A 15,203-nucleotide genomic window follows, 5' to 3' on the forward strand; every position below is an offset into this window, starting at 1 on the left:
TTTCCCATGTACTTGTAAATAAATAAACATTTCCTGTTGCCCACATTTGGACAATCATATGCCATCAAACTATGTAAAAAGCATACAAGCTTTAAGTACACTAATGTCCTTCAGCATGAAATGTGCTCTGGATTTGGGGATCTGGAGGCTTGAGTTTGAATGTCAATTCTCTTAACTGGCTAACCTTAGACAAATTGTTTAACATTTTGCACCATGGATTTCTTCCCTATAAAATATGGGGCTACATTGAGTAAGGCCTCCTCCAATTATAACAGTAAATAAGATTCCTCTGCTATATTCAGGATGTGAAAATTATACGCTAATTATTTCTAATGGTGAGAAAAATGTTTTATCCTATCATATATTGGAAGGAGTATTACACTGAGAAGCATGAGTCAAATTCTAGTCCCAGCTGATACTGAGAAGCTGTGTGACTTCGGGGTAATCATTTAATTTCAAGCCTTAATTTTCCCAACTGTAAAATATGGGCACTAGATTAGATATCTTTAAGATACCTTCCAGCTAAAGCACATTATATGGTTCTATTTTTTCTAGAGATATCATTTAAAATATTATCCTTCATAATTAGGAATGAGACTACTTATGCATTACTAATAAGGCACTCATTCACCCATTCATTCATTCACCATTTATTGACCATATACTATAGGGTAGGTGCAGGAATCTGCTTTTAGATGTCTCTCACCTCCACTGCAGGAGTCACGGATTTGCACCTTTTCTTGAAACTCATCCCCACTTCATCTCTTGCCTCTCACTCTGCCTTGCGATATGCATTTGAGAGACAAATGTCCTGGATTAAGACTGAGTACAGTGGGTCATGGAGCATGGTAGAGTTAACAGGATAAAAAGGAATCGCACTATGACTTTGGGCTCCCTGGCATGGTGTTCTTCAGTTAACTGAGCATAGGCAATCTGTAACCTTATTTGACATTAACATTTTAACATTCATAAATATTGGGCTTTGCAAAATCACTTACTATAATTTTGTTTTTGTCCAATGATAGCTTCTCAGCAGTTGGCATGAGACTCAATTTTGCTCTTTTAACACGTTTATTAAAAAGATGTATTTGCAGGAATTTCTCTTCTGAATTTATATATCCTGTGCTTTTAAGTGTTCTGTTATTAATATTAATTTGAACCATGTGAAATTGTGTTTTTTAGGTCAAAATCAGTCAGATATTGGCAATTTCATATGATTCTAATATGACCTAGTTAGTCGTAAGCAGCAAAGACTGGGAGGCAAATACCACCAGTTGGAGGAGAAACTTTGACTCTTAAGTGTTTTCATTCTGTTGTTGTGGGGGGGTTTTTTGCCATTAAGGGAATTTTGACAAGTTTATTTCAACTTGTGCATTGGTTTTTTCCATTAGTTAAATGGAACAAATTGCAAACTCAAATAGAATTTTTAAATGCTTACTCACATACAAATCAGTACAGATCACTGGAAGAAAATTATAAATGTGGTTTATTCCCCACATATCTAAATGTTTAGGTCACTGTGTTTCTCATTTGGGCAATGTAATGATTCAGATACATAATTCTTTGGCAAATTGGAAATCAGTGTTTTGAAAAAACTTGAGGATCACTGTCATTAATTTACTCAATTATTTCACATCTTCTGACTGGCAGAATATACCTGCTATATGCTATCTATATACTCCCAAACACATCTGCAGCTGAGAGATGAAACCTGGAGCTATTTTTAAACCACAATCATGTGGCTGTGCTTTTGGCCAGGTGCTCACCTCTGAAGATTTCAAGAATCAAAATATCTTATTTCCATTACTTGCAGGAAACCACATATTAGTAACATAAGACAGACTATCTAAATTTTAATACTTGGAATTTATTCAGGCTTCCCAGAGAATAGTTGTATTTTCACATCTAGATAAAAATAAGCTTGAGGAAACGGGCTAGTCTTTCTGACTTTGATCTTAAAGATGAAACCACAAGAACTAACAACTTGCATGTGGCCTAAAATTCTATAAAGTTTACTGATGTTCATATTTACATTTAATCCTGATTGTAAACTTGTGAAATACTTTCAGCACTTTTGGAGTAGAAAGTGCACAGGTAGGGACTTCCCTGGTGGTCCAGTGGTTAAGACTCTGTGCTTCCACTGCGGGGGGCACGGGTTCGATCCCTGGTCAGGGAACTAAGACCCTGAATGCTGTGTGGCCAAAAAAAAAAAAAGCGCACTGGTATAGAAGACAAAGATTAAGACCCTGCTTTGAACATGGAAAGCATTCTAGGCAAGTTATTTAACCTCTTCTTACCTCCGTTTCCTCATTATAAAATGAGGGTCTCAACACTGGTATTCATTTATTTATCAAGCACCTAGTGTGTCCCAAGTAGTGTTCTAGTCACAGAAACTATAGCAGTCAACAAAGTTCAAAAAAACAAAACAAACACAACTTAATTTCATGGAATTGATTTAGCATGGGAGGGGTAGAAAATATGAACCTGGGCAAGGAGAGAAGCAGTGATGGTAGAGTATTGATATGTCATATAAGGTGGTTAAGGGAGGCCCTCATTGATAATATGTCATTTAATAGTAGACCTGAAAGAAGTGACAGAGTGAATGGTGTATGCATTTTGGTGAAAAGTGTTCTAGGCAGAGGGAACAGAATGTACAAAGGCCTCAAGGCAAAGGCATGCCAACAAGGCTAAAACAAAATGAAAAAGTGAGGGGCAAAGGTTTGATGGGAGTGGTGGCATGGATCATTGCACCTTGGAGTCCACTGCAAAGACTTTGGTTTTTAGACTTAGAGTGAGCTGGAGCCTTTGGAGGGTTTTGAGTAGAGGAGTGACTTTACTTACATTTTAACAAGATCACCCTGATGCCCTGTTGAGGGTAGATTATAAACAGGCAAAGACAGTACCAGGGAGACTATTTAAGGAGACACGGCTATAATCCAGGTGAAAGTAAGTGACTTGGGACATGGGAGTAGGTGTGGAGATTGTGGGAAGTGCTCCTATTCTGGCTCTATTTTATTTACCTTTTTAAATTTTTAAAATTTTTTAAAATTGAGCTGGGGCTTCCCTGGTGGCACAGTGGTTAAGAATCCACCTGCCAATGCAGGGGACATGGGTTCGAGCCCTGGTCCGGGAAGATCCCACATGCTGCGAAGCAACTAAGCCAGTGCACCACAACTACTGAGCCTGTGCTCTAGAGCCTGCAAGCCACAACTACCGAGTCCACATGCCACAACTGCTGAAGCCTGTACGCCTAGAGCCCGTGCTCCGCAACAAGAGAAGCCACTGCAACGAGAAGCCCCGTGCACTCAACGAAGAGCATCCCCCGCTCACTGCAACGCCCGTGCGCAGCACTGAAGACCCAACACAGCCAAAAATAAAATAAATTAAAAAAAATAAATTTTTTAAAAAAATTAAAAATAAAATACTAAAAAATAGAGCTACTCATATTTTTTAAAAATTGAGCTATAATTGACATATAACATTGTATTAGTTTCAGGTGTGCAACATAATGATTTGACATATGTATATATTGCAAAATGATTGCTACAATAATGCTAGTTAACATCCATCACCACACACAGAAACAATTTTTTGTGTGTGATGAGAACTATTTAACTTTTTATTATAGAAAATGTCAAACATAGGTAAAACATAGTAGACTAGTATTGATATAATGAACCTCCATGTACACATCACTCACCTTCAACAATTACCAACTCATGATCAATCTTGTTTCTTCTATATTCCCATTTTCTCCATTCTGTAGTTTTGCAGCAAGGCCCACATATCATGTAATTTCATCTAAAAATACTTCAGAATGTATCACTAAAAGAATTTAAAAGACAACAATATTATAATCATATCTAAAAAGTTTTAAATAATTTTTAATGCCCTCAAACATGGATTCTGTATATATTTTAAAGATAGAGCCCACAGGTCTTGCTAATGGTTTATTTGTTTTATTTTTTTGGTTGCCCTGCACAGCAGTTTGTGGGATCTTAGTTCCCTGACCAGGGATTGAACCCGGGCCCTTGGCAGTGAAAACACTGAGTCCTAACTGCTGGACCACCAGGGAATTCCCATTGCTCATGGTTTAGATGTAGAGAAAGAGGAGCCAAGGATGACACTGAAGTTTTTGGCTTGAGCAATTGGTAGTGTTTTACTGACATTTATAAGGAAAACACTGTTGGAGTAGTTATGGCTGGCAGGGTGAACCAGGAGTTTGGTTTAGGACCTGTCCAGTTTGAGATGTCTATTCGATATCCAAATAGAGATATTGAGTTGGCAGCTACATGTATGTTTCTGAAATTTGGGAAGATCAGGCTGGAGGCAGAAATTTGGGAGCTGATACCACAATGATGGTACTGAAAGTCATAAAACTGTTTGATGTCACCAAAGAAGTGAATGTAAATGGAAAAGAGGACTGAGGACTGAACCCTGGAGCACTCCCAACACTTAGTCAGGGATAAGAAAGAACCAGCAAGGGACAGAATACATGACCAGTGAAACAGGAAGAAAACAGAGTGGTATTCTGAAAGCCTAGTGAAGAAAGTATTTCAAGGAGGATGCAATCACCTGTGTCAAATGCTGCTAATATATTGAGAGGCAAGGACTAAGAGATGACCATGGAGTTAGCAAGGGTGAAGGTCATGGATGATGCTGAAAGAGTTATTTTATCAGGGTGACGGGGATGAGAAAATGCCTTGCTTGGGTTCAGGAGAATCAGAAGAGAGATGAACAGTGGCTATAATATAAATCTTTTAAGGAGTTTTTGCTGATAAGGGGTGTTGAGAGGATTATGAAGTCAAAAAAGAGTTTTGGGGGCTTCCCTGGTGGCACAGTGGTTGAGAGTCCATCTGCCGATGCAGGGGACACGGGTTCGTGCCCCGGTCCAGGAAGATTCCACATGCCGCGAAGCGGCTGGGCCCGTGAGCCATGGCCACTGAGCCTGCGCGTCCGGAGCCTGTGCTCTGCAACGGGAGAGGCCACAACAGTGAGAGGCCCGCGTACCGCAAAAAAAAAAAAAGAAAAAAAAAAAAAAGTTTTGTTTTTAAAGCAGGATACATTAGCACTGATGGGAATGATCATGGAATGAGACAGTGAGAATGTTAAATAATATATATGGGTACCTAACACATAGAAGGCATACAAATGGTAGTTCTTTTCTCTTTGGGCCTTTTTAATAAAGAGTTAAACAACCTGGAGCCACAGACAGCTATTTTACTAATTAGTGGGCATCGAGAGCAGAATTATTTAGCTTTAGATAATTGTGCAAGGCAAAATGTGGGTGAAATACAGATATATGTGGCATATTTGGTTACATATAATAATAAACCCGAGAAAACAAGGCAGGGTTTCTTTTTCTCATGTGAAAGAAGTCTAGAGGTTGGAAGCCTGGAATGGGTAGTACTGGGGTTTCATGGTGTTATCAGTGACTTGGGCTCTCTCTCATTCTGGCCTCTATTTTCAAGATCACCTTCCTGTCCAAGATAGCTGCTAGAGGCCTAGCCATCATGTCCCAGTCTCCACAGCAGGAAGGAAGAAAGAGAAAGGAAGGAGGAAGAAGGGCTTGATCCCTTCATTCTAAGGAAACTTCTTGGAAGTTCCACGCAACGTTTCCATTTATATCTTTCTGGCCAGAACTTGACCTGCCAGGGAGGCGGGGAAATACAGTCTTTCAATAGGGCATATTTCTCTCCTGAATAAAATAGGGGTTTTATTACAAAGGAAGAAGCAGAGAATGGATATTAGGGTAGGCTATTAGCAATCTTTGCCTTAGTATTTGTGGGAAGAGCATGGACAAAAGACCTATGTTTGAACCCTAGCTCTACCATATACTGGTTGTGGCCTTGAACAAGTTATTTTATCTCTGTGCCTCAATTTTCTCTTCTTTAAAATTGAGCTAATACTAGTGCTCAGAGTACTAGTGCTACTCTGAGGATTAAATGAAATAATACAAGTAAAGTGCCATTGTGTCTGGCATATAATAGGCACATAATAAATAACACTACATATATGAAATAAAAATTAGTCATCTAGCAGGCCATTGAGAGATGGTGTCTTAGTCTCTTCAGGCTGCTATACCAAAATTCCATAGATTGGATGGCTTATAAACATCAGAAATTTACTTCTCACAGTTCTGGAAGCTGGGAAGTCCAAGATCAAGGTGCCTGCAGATTTGGTATCTGGTGAGGGTGTTTCCTGGTTCATAGATGGCCATCTTTTCACTGTGTTCTCACATGGTACAAGGGGTGAGGGAGCTCTCTGTGACCTCTTTAATAAGGGCTTTTCCCTCATGACCTAATCACCTCCCAAAGACCCTACCTCCAAACATCATCACTTTGGGGATTAGGTTTCAACATAGGAATTTTGGGGATGGGGGGGACACAAACATTCAATCTACAGCAGATTGTATTAGTTAATTGGGCTGATTGGCTGCTTAGTTACAGGTTCAATATGAGAGTTACTATATCCACTTCCCCTTTGTTACATAAGAAATACCCCAAGATCTAGGAGAGTTGTAACATACTGTCAATGGCATTTATTGACTCCAGTTAACTTAATCATGTCCCTTAAGCTTATGCTTTCAATGAATCCCTTTATCTGATACCAGCCAAGCTGCAAGCCCTGAGACAAGTAATCTGGTTAAGGCCTGCTGAAAAAATGCCTGTTTTACCAAACACATGTATCTTAAGCTTAGATCTTCAAAGAGTGGGAAAATGCTTCTCCAGCTCCTGCTGATTTTTAGGTCTCTGTTTTAGCCGTCTTTGATAACATCTATTTTGGTTGGTTGACTTTGTAATTATTGGAGTCATAGTCAATGGCCAGTGTATACAGCATCTGGATCTAATTACAGGTGCTATTGTGTCTATCAACCCAGGCCCTGAGCCCCTGTATTTGCTGTATACAAAATGAGAAAGCCGCTGGTCAGCCCTGGGTTTTGCAATGTCATGAGTTATCATTTCCCACCCAAGGCAGGCAAGGGATGGACAAACACTTGGCTCTTGGCAGAGCTGGTAGCTCTAGTTAGCAGAAAACTCTTCAGCCGGTGAAGGAATTGTGATGAAGGGAGATAGGCCAAGCGGTCATACACTTCAGCTTGGCACCTAAAGGGAACTGCAGGAAACAGATTGAATCCTATTAGGGAAAAGGCAATATTTTTATAGGTGAGTTCATTTCTCTCCCATGGAGATAATTTTCTCTTATCACATCACAAATTAATTTAGGCTGAAAGTGCAAGTGATGGATCAGATAAAAACAGTGCAGAACACTTCACCTGCCTTCAACCTTAAATTATTCAAGTGGCTGCAGCCACTGGTCAACAAGAAGGCAGAAGTTGTCTCACAGAGAAATGCCTGGCCTAAGAGGTGAGGGCTCTTGCAGCATTCCCCCTAAGGCCTGAGAGGTGGTGCAGTGCACTGGAAAAATCAGAGCTTTGGCTCTGCCACTTAGTGATGTGGCCTTGGCCTTGAGTGAGTTACCTGACTTCTGTAAATGACAAAGTATGTAAAATAACTATGAGGACTGGCCCAAAGAGAGATGCTCCACCTGTCTGTGCCTTTTGTTTCCCTCGTTACAATGCACCTACTTGCATTCAATTATTTTTAAAACATTAAAAAATATAAACTAAAACATAAATGCAGGAAAACAAGTGTATCATTTAGTAAACTATTATAAGGTAAACACACCTGTATTTGAGTCAAGAAATAGAACTTTGCCAACCATTCCTGAATCTCCACTCCTTCTCAAAGAAACTATCTTGACTTCATAGTGATCAAGGAATTGACATACACAAGTGTGCATCTCAAGGCACTGGAGTTTAGTCTTGCCCATTAAAAAAAATTTCATGCGTCTTTTAAATGATTTACAGGCTCCTCCACCATCTTTTTCTTTTCCTTAAAATCATCTGTTGAAGAACATGCATTGTCTGATATGCAGTTTCCTGGTCTGGATTTTGCTGATTTCATTTTTATTGGTGTAGGTCTGCATGTTCTTTTGTCAGTTGTGTATTTTGCAGATTGACAGCTAGATACAGAGGCGAGATTAGACTCAGGTTCAATACTTTTGGCAAGATTAAAGGAAGTGATATATTCTTTCATCTGGAAGCATATAATATCTTGTCTTTTTGGTTTTTTTGAAGATCTAATTGACTTCATTGAATGATTCATGAATCAGGCAACAAGTCATCTAGTAAATAGACAGGTGCTCCTTGTCTCTTTTTGGAATATTAGCAGCCATTGATACTCAATGAGCGCATCCATTATTCATTGGGGATTGCAAAATGGTGATATTCCATTTCTATCATTTATGAAATGTATTAGTTGGAGTCTTTATAAGGAGAATTTCCCTACAGCTATTTGATTATCCAATGGTACAGTTTATATAAGAAAATTAAGATAAATGTTTAATTCTTTCCCTTTGTTTTCATAAGTTTTCAAGACAATGAACTGGCTCTCTATCATCATTTGAAGGCACCTAGTGTTTAAAGTATCATTATACTCATGAAAGATATATACATATATATGTCTATATGTGTATATATGTGTACGTGTATACATATAATGCCATATACTCTGATTTTCACTTTTTAAAAAAATTTTCACTGGTTTCTTTTGTATCCTTCCCGTAATATTCTACACATATAAAACCATTTATAAATGTTGATGATTATTTGTTTCACTATTTTGCTATTAAAAACAATGCAATATGGAATATCTTTCTTTAATACTTCTTTATATATGAATATAATTGTGGGATAACTTCCTACAAGTGGAAATGCTTTTATAATTTTCATAGATAATGCCAAATTATCTTACACAGAATTCATACCAATTACATTGCCATCAACAATGAATCAGTGATAAGGGATCATTTCCAAAAATACTTTGAGTTGCAAGGGGGAAGCAAGGGGTCAGAAAAGGATTGGATTTTAATAGAGGAAGAAAGATGGGAAGAAGCCATGGTGGAGGTGAGGAATTGGAATTGGTTAAAGGTATTACAACCATAGAGCAGATGCTAATTCAAAATGGTGTCTGAAGAATAAAGGGGTAGGTGAAAGCAAACAGAAAATTCTGGTATTGGAAGGTGTGGTGGTGTAGAAAGAACACTGAATTTGATGGCAGGAACATGTTCCACACTTATTGTCTTATTTAACTCTCACAGTAGCTTTAAGAGGTATTATTTCTATTTTACAGATAAGATAGTAGAGGCTATGGGGATAACAATATTTTACAAGATTGAATGAAAGCTAAATGATATAATGTATGTGACATCATGTATTAGAGTGTGAGCTTCTTGATAGCAGTTATCTTAAACCTAGCACAGTGCCAGGTACATTCTGGAACGCAACAAACAATTTGCTGAATACTTTTAATGAATGATAGAACCTAACAAAGGTCTGCCACATAAGTTATGGCTATCAAGAAATGGTTATCGACTCTTTAAAGACCAGCAGCTAAAAGAAAAGTCTGGCTGGCCGTGGTACCACATTAGATTCTGGTACGTATGCATACATAATCAGTCATCTAATAGGTATAGGTATGACTTTCACAACTGATAATTATCAAAGAAATCTATAAAATGAATAATGCTGATTGAGAAAACTGTATATCTAAAATTTCTCTCTTAGATAAATTTAGGAGTCTATATTTTATGTTTCCCTTGGTAAACACTCTAGGGAAGTAAAAAACAGCAGTTTACATATACTTTACTCATTAAATGGTAACAATCTATTAATGAATTGAGGTTGGTTTTTAAATTTAAATATAAAAATTTACTTCACCACTTCCTTTCAAAACTAATAAAGGCATTTTTATAATAAAGGGCACTTATGCCATAATGTTAATAAAAATGGAAATAAAATTCAGATCACTTAAAAGGAGGGAGCAAACCATAAGACCCAGTACAGTGGCTATAACTGAGCATCATGTTTGGTTTGGAATTCTTTACAAGAAAAAGGAAAAACAGTCAAGGATGCAGTTCTCATTATTAGAAAATAATTAAACATATCAGTTTTAATGGGAAGACAGGTTCTTTTGCCCCTGGTATTAAATTATAACCAAAACATTTCGTTGCACCTTAGGTAGAAGATCCAGACTAGGCAGTGACTTTAAAGAACAAATGCTAACTAGATAATCCTTCTAGTTTTCCATCAGCTTTTCTCTAACCTTAAGTTTCCAGAGTGTTTTTCTATTTAATAATCCTATCATTAGTGCCAAGTACCCAGAAAACACATGATGTTTGTTGTATGAATTCTTGAGTTAAAAGAAATGTTGTTGCCAATCTTTATTTAGTATTCAATAATACAGGAGGCAGAATGGGGCAATAGAGTCCTGGAGTAAGAGTTAGGGTACTTCACGTTCTAACATCTACCTTATGTAAATGTGAATTTTGTGAAGACTTTTAGCATCTTTGGGTCTCAGTTTCCTCATCTATGAGGTTTAGACCAGTGCTTTTTAACCCTGGATTCACATTAGAATCACCTGGAGAGTTAAAAAAAACTACTGATATGTGAGATTTACCCTCACAAATTCTGATAAATGTGGTCTGGGATGAGATCTAGGCATCAATATGGTTTTAAAAGGTCCCAAGTGATTTAAATGAGAAGCCTATGGATGAGAACCACTGACTCAGATGTTTTCTAAGGTCCCCTCCAGGTCTAAAATGCTAAGAACTGATGAGATCCAATATTTAGAAATTTAATAACTGTTTAACAGTCTAATAAGGTAGCTGCAACTTTGAGAGTAGTTTTTTTTTATCATCTAAAAGGAGTAAAAATCCTGGGACATTTATTATTAAACGATAATTCATGGCAGGTCAAATACTGTAATATAGTCACAAATAATTCAGCCATAAAAGATGGACAAAATGCTTAGGGGACAATCTTAACTCAGTTTTCATTGTTGTGTGAGGTATGGGGGACAGAAGATAACTTGCTCATGGTAAGGAATCTAATAGGATTAGGAATTGCCCATTAAGGCAGGACCTCAGAAGGTCTTTAGTGTAGGGGGAATCAGATATAAACTCTCAGCAGTGGAGGAAGGAAACAGTCCCTAAGAAGTTATAGTCATAATCTGACCCCTGTATGATTTAGCAACCCAAATTCAGCTCATTTGGCGGATCTAAAAAACTCTCACAGTAGAAATTAACACATTATAAATCAATTATACTTCATAAAGTAAATTAAAAAAATAAAAAGCCCTTAAATATGAATTTAGTTTAAGTTGTTTTATACTAGTAGTGATTCCAGGCACTTGGCAGAAGCAAATGGAAATCCTTCCCCAGAAAACATTTTCTTAGGCCTCAGAATTCTGATAAATAATTTTCCAAAGAAAACAAGTAGCTCCAGCTAAACTAGGCCTCAAGGAACCATGGCACTATGAGTGAGGACCAGCAGAAAAAAAATATGACAATAGGGACCTATCAAGACTTTAGTTACTGAAACTGTCAAACACAGAATATAAAACAACTATGCTTACTGTGTCTAAAGTAGTAACAGACAAACCTGAAAATGTCTAGAGGAAAAAGACTTTAAAATGTGATCTAGCAAATTTGAAAAAAAAAAAAAATCCAGCTTTCAGAAAATAAATAATTTTTGAAAGAAAAACTCAATGGGTAAGTAGAAAAGTATATTAGACACAGATGAAGAGGTCAGAAGAAATTGTATAGAATGCAGCACAAACAGATATAAAGAGGAAAACAATCAAGGAAAGGTTAAGAGAAATGAAAGATAGAGTGAGAATGCATTAACACGTTTAATTGGAATTCTCAAATGAGAGTGAATGGAGTAGAGGCAATATTTTAAGATTATGGCTGAGAAATCTTTAGAACTGTTGAAAGGCACTAATGCACAGATTCAGTAAACTTAATGAATCTCAAGAAGAATTAAAAAAAGAAATCCATATCTCAACACATCATTAACAGAACTGAGGAACACTAAAGGCAGAATAAAAATATCCAGAAAGAAAAATATCAGATTACTTAAAAAAAAAAAAAAAAGGCAGTTAGCTGATTTCTCAACAGCAATGAGAGCCAGGGACAGTTGAATGGCATTGTGAGTGGAAAGAGAATAACTCCTACCCTAGAATTCTACACTCAGAGAAAATATCTTTCAAGATTGAGAGTGAAAAATTGGGAATTCCCTGGTGATCCAGTGGTGAGGACTTGGTGCTTTCACTGCTGTGTCCTAGGTTCAGTCCCTGGTTGGGGAACTAAGATCCTGCAAGCTGTATGGAGTGGCCAAAAAAAAAAAAGATTGAGAATGAAAATAAAGACATCTTCAAACAAAAAAATAAATATGCAAATTCAAAAAACCTGAGTTTTCCATCAAGAAAATCTCAACAGAAGAAATAATTCTGGGGACTTCCCTGGTGGCACAGTCATTAAGACTCTATGCTCCTGATGCAGGGGGCCTGGGTTTGATTGCTGGTGATCCCACGCATACCGCACACAACTAAGGAGCCCGCCTGCCCCAACTAAAGACCTGGTGCAACCAAATAAATAAATAAATAGTAAACTGCCAAAACTGGGACACTCAAAACTCAAAAAACAACTCTGTATTAAAAGAAAAAACTACATAGATAAAAGTTAAAAAAAAAAATTCTGAAGGGTTTATTTCAGACCAAAGGAAAGTGATATAAGATCTAGGATAAAACATAAATTGAAGAGCAAAGAGAATGGTAAATATGTGGGTAAATCTAAAACAAAAACAAAAAAACAAATATAAAAAACTGACTATAGAAACTATACCTTGTGGAGTTAAAAATATAGAATTAAGACTTATAACAAACATAATTAAAAGAAATAGTAAATGGATTAAAAAGATTTAAGGTCTTTGGGAAAGGATTATAAGAAAAAGAAAGGAGAAGTCACAAAACATTGAATAGACAGGATAAATAGGAAGCATGAAATATGATAAACTCAAATATATTTAAATTATTACATTAATTGTTAATGGATGAAATATTCCAGCTAGAGGACAAAGATTGTCAAACTGGACAATAAAACAAAACCAAACTATATGAGGTTTATAGGAAACATTTCTAAGATGTAAAGATACAAGATTTAAAAGAGAAATGAGGGACTTCCCTGGTAGCACAGTGGTTAAGAATCTGCCTGCCAATGCAGGGGACATGGGTTCGATCCCTTGTCCAGGAAGATCCCACATGCCACGGAGCAACTAAGCCTGTGGGCCACAACTACTGAGCCTGCTCTCTAGAGCCCACGAGCTACAACTACTGAAACCTGCACGCCCTAGAGGCCATGCTCCGCAACAAGAGAAGCCACTGCAGTGAGAAGCCCGCACACCACAATGAAGAGTAGCCCTGCTTGCCACAACTAGAGAAAAGCCTGTGCACAACTAAGACCCAATGCAGCCAATAAATAATAAATAAACAAACAAATAAAAGAGAAATGAAAAACAAAATCCACTAACCAAGACAAAACTAATGTAGTACAGTAATAACAATTAGATTTTAGGACAAAAAGCATTAATAGCAATGAAACGGGACTTTCCCCATGTCCATCAGGAAGACACAAGATTGAATTTATGTCTAATAACATAGCCTCAAAATGAAATAAAAATTGACAGAACTAAAAGGAGAAATATACATATTCATAATCATAGAGGGAGATTTAAAAATCCCTCTTTTAATAATTAATAAAACAAGGGAAAAGTCGGTACAGATATAGATAATTTGAACATGATTAATATATTTAATATACACATGTAAAATTCTGTGCCCGGTAACTGCAGAATATATGTTCTTTTCAAGCACACCTAGAACATTTACAATCTGGCTATAGATTGGGCCAGAAAATGTCTCAACAAATTTCAAAGGACTGAAATAATATAGAATAATTTTTCTGACCACAGTGTAATTCAGGTAGAAATCATTCATAAAGAGATAGCTAGGGAAAGAATCCTTTCTGTTTAGAAATGAAGAAATACATTTGTAAAAAATTCAGGGGTCAAAGAACCCACATGGAAATTATAAAACATTTTGAGCTGAATAATAAAACACTAACATAAAAGTTTGGTCTCAGGAGAGTCTAGATAAAAGACAGACTTTGAATTAAACAGCTTATGGGTGGTAACTACAGATGAGTGGATAAATTCAACCAAAGAGTACCTGTATTGCGTTGGCCAAAAAGTTCATTCGGGTTTTCAACAGAAGGGCCAATAACAGAACACTAAGAGGCACCATCTTTTAAAAGGCAGGCAAATGAAGCAGTCAAGGATAATAAGACGGGATGATCAGACAGTACCTCTAAGAGCTGAGTAAGAAAGGACCCTGCCCAGCCCCACGCTTCAGGGAGACTGATGCTTTGGAGTGTCTTCCTCAAGATTTTTTAAATTCACCTCCAGGTCCTGGGACTAAGGAAGGCACCCTGAGCCTGGATCTGGTCCCCACGTAGACTTGGTCGCCAGAATGCCTCTCTTGAGATTTTCAAGTCCCACTTTGGTGCTGGGACACGTGCCATTTCTCCCATCTGAGGTACTCTCTGACCCTCTAACCCACTCACCCACTCTTCATGCGGAACAAATGCTCTAAGGAGCTCTGGGTCTTATGCCTATGGAATTTCCCTGGGTCTGAAGAGTGGACCATTTCTACTGGCCGAAGCAATATTTCCTTCACACAATAGTATGAAACTGAGCTGCCAGAATGGTGCTTTTAGGTGACTTCTCATATTGGACACAGAATGAATTCAGGGTTTTGGGTTACCAAACTATTGACCCTTGAGATTGAGTTGTATGTGTGGGTCTGTGCATTGGCTCCCACTGGTCTGTGATCCAACTATGGGACTGTCTTTGGTCTGTAGACTACCAAGTTTGTGAGGATGGTGACATTGTTCTTAAATTCTGTCCACCTCCCACCACTGGCACCAGGGAGGTCCCCTTACCCTCTCTGCAGGTTCTTCACTGTGTGTCAGGACAGGCCCATCTAATCTGAGGCCTTTTAAGACTGCTGCTCTGCTATGCCAACTGGCTCTTCCAATCAATGTCCTCTCATTTCCAATTGACAGCGACCTTGTGCTCTCTAGGTATGGGCTTAAGCCATGCTGATGGGAGGAATGGGCATTCCTTGCACAAATGAAACTATTCTTCTTGCTCCATCCGTGGGCCTCTTGACTATTCTTCCTGGGTGTGGCTAAGAGATCACAGTTTGGGAATGCAGTAATTACAGCCTAAAAAGTTCAAGAGA

This window comes from Phocoena phocoena, chromosome 8, assembly GCF_963924675.1.
Source record: "Phocoena phocoena chromosome 8, mPhoPho1.1, whole genome shotgun sequence".
NCBI lineage: Eukaryota > Metazoa > Chordata > Mammalia > Artiodactyla > Phocoenidae > Phocoena > Phocoena phocoena.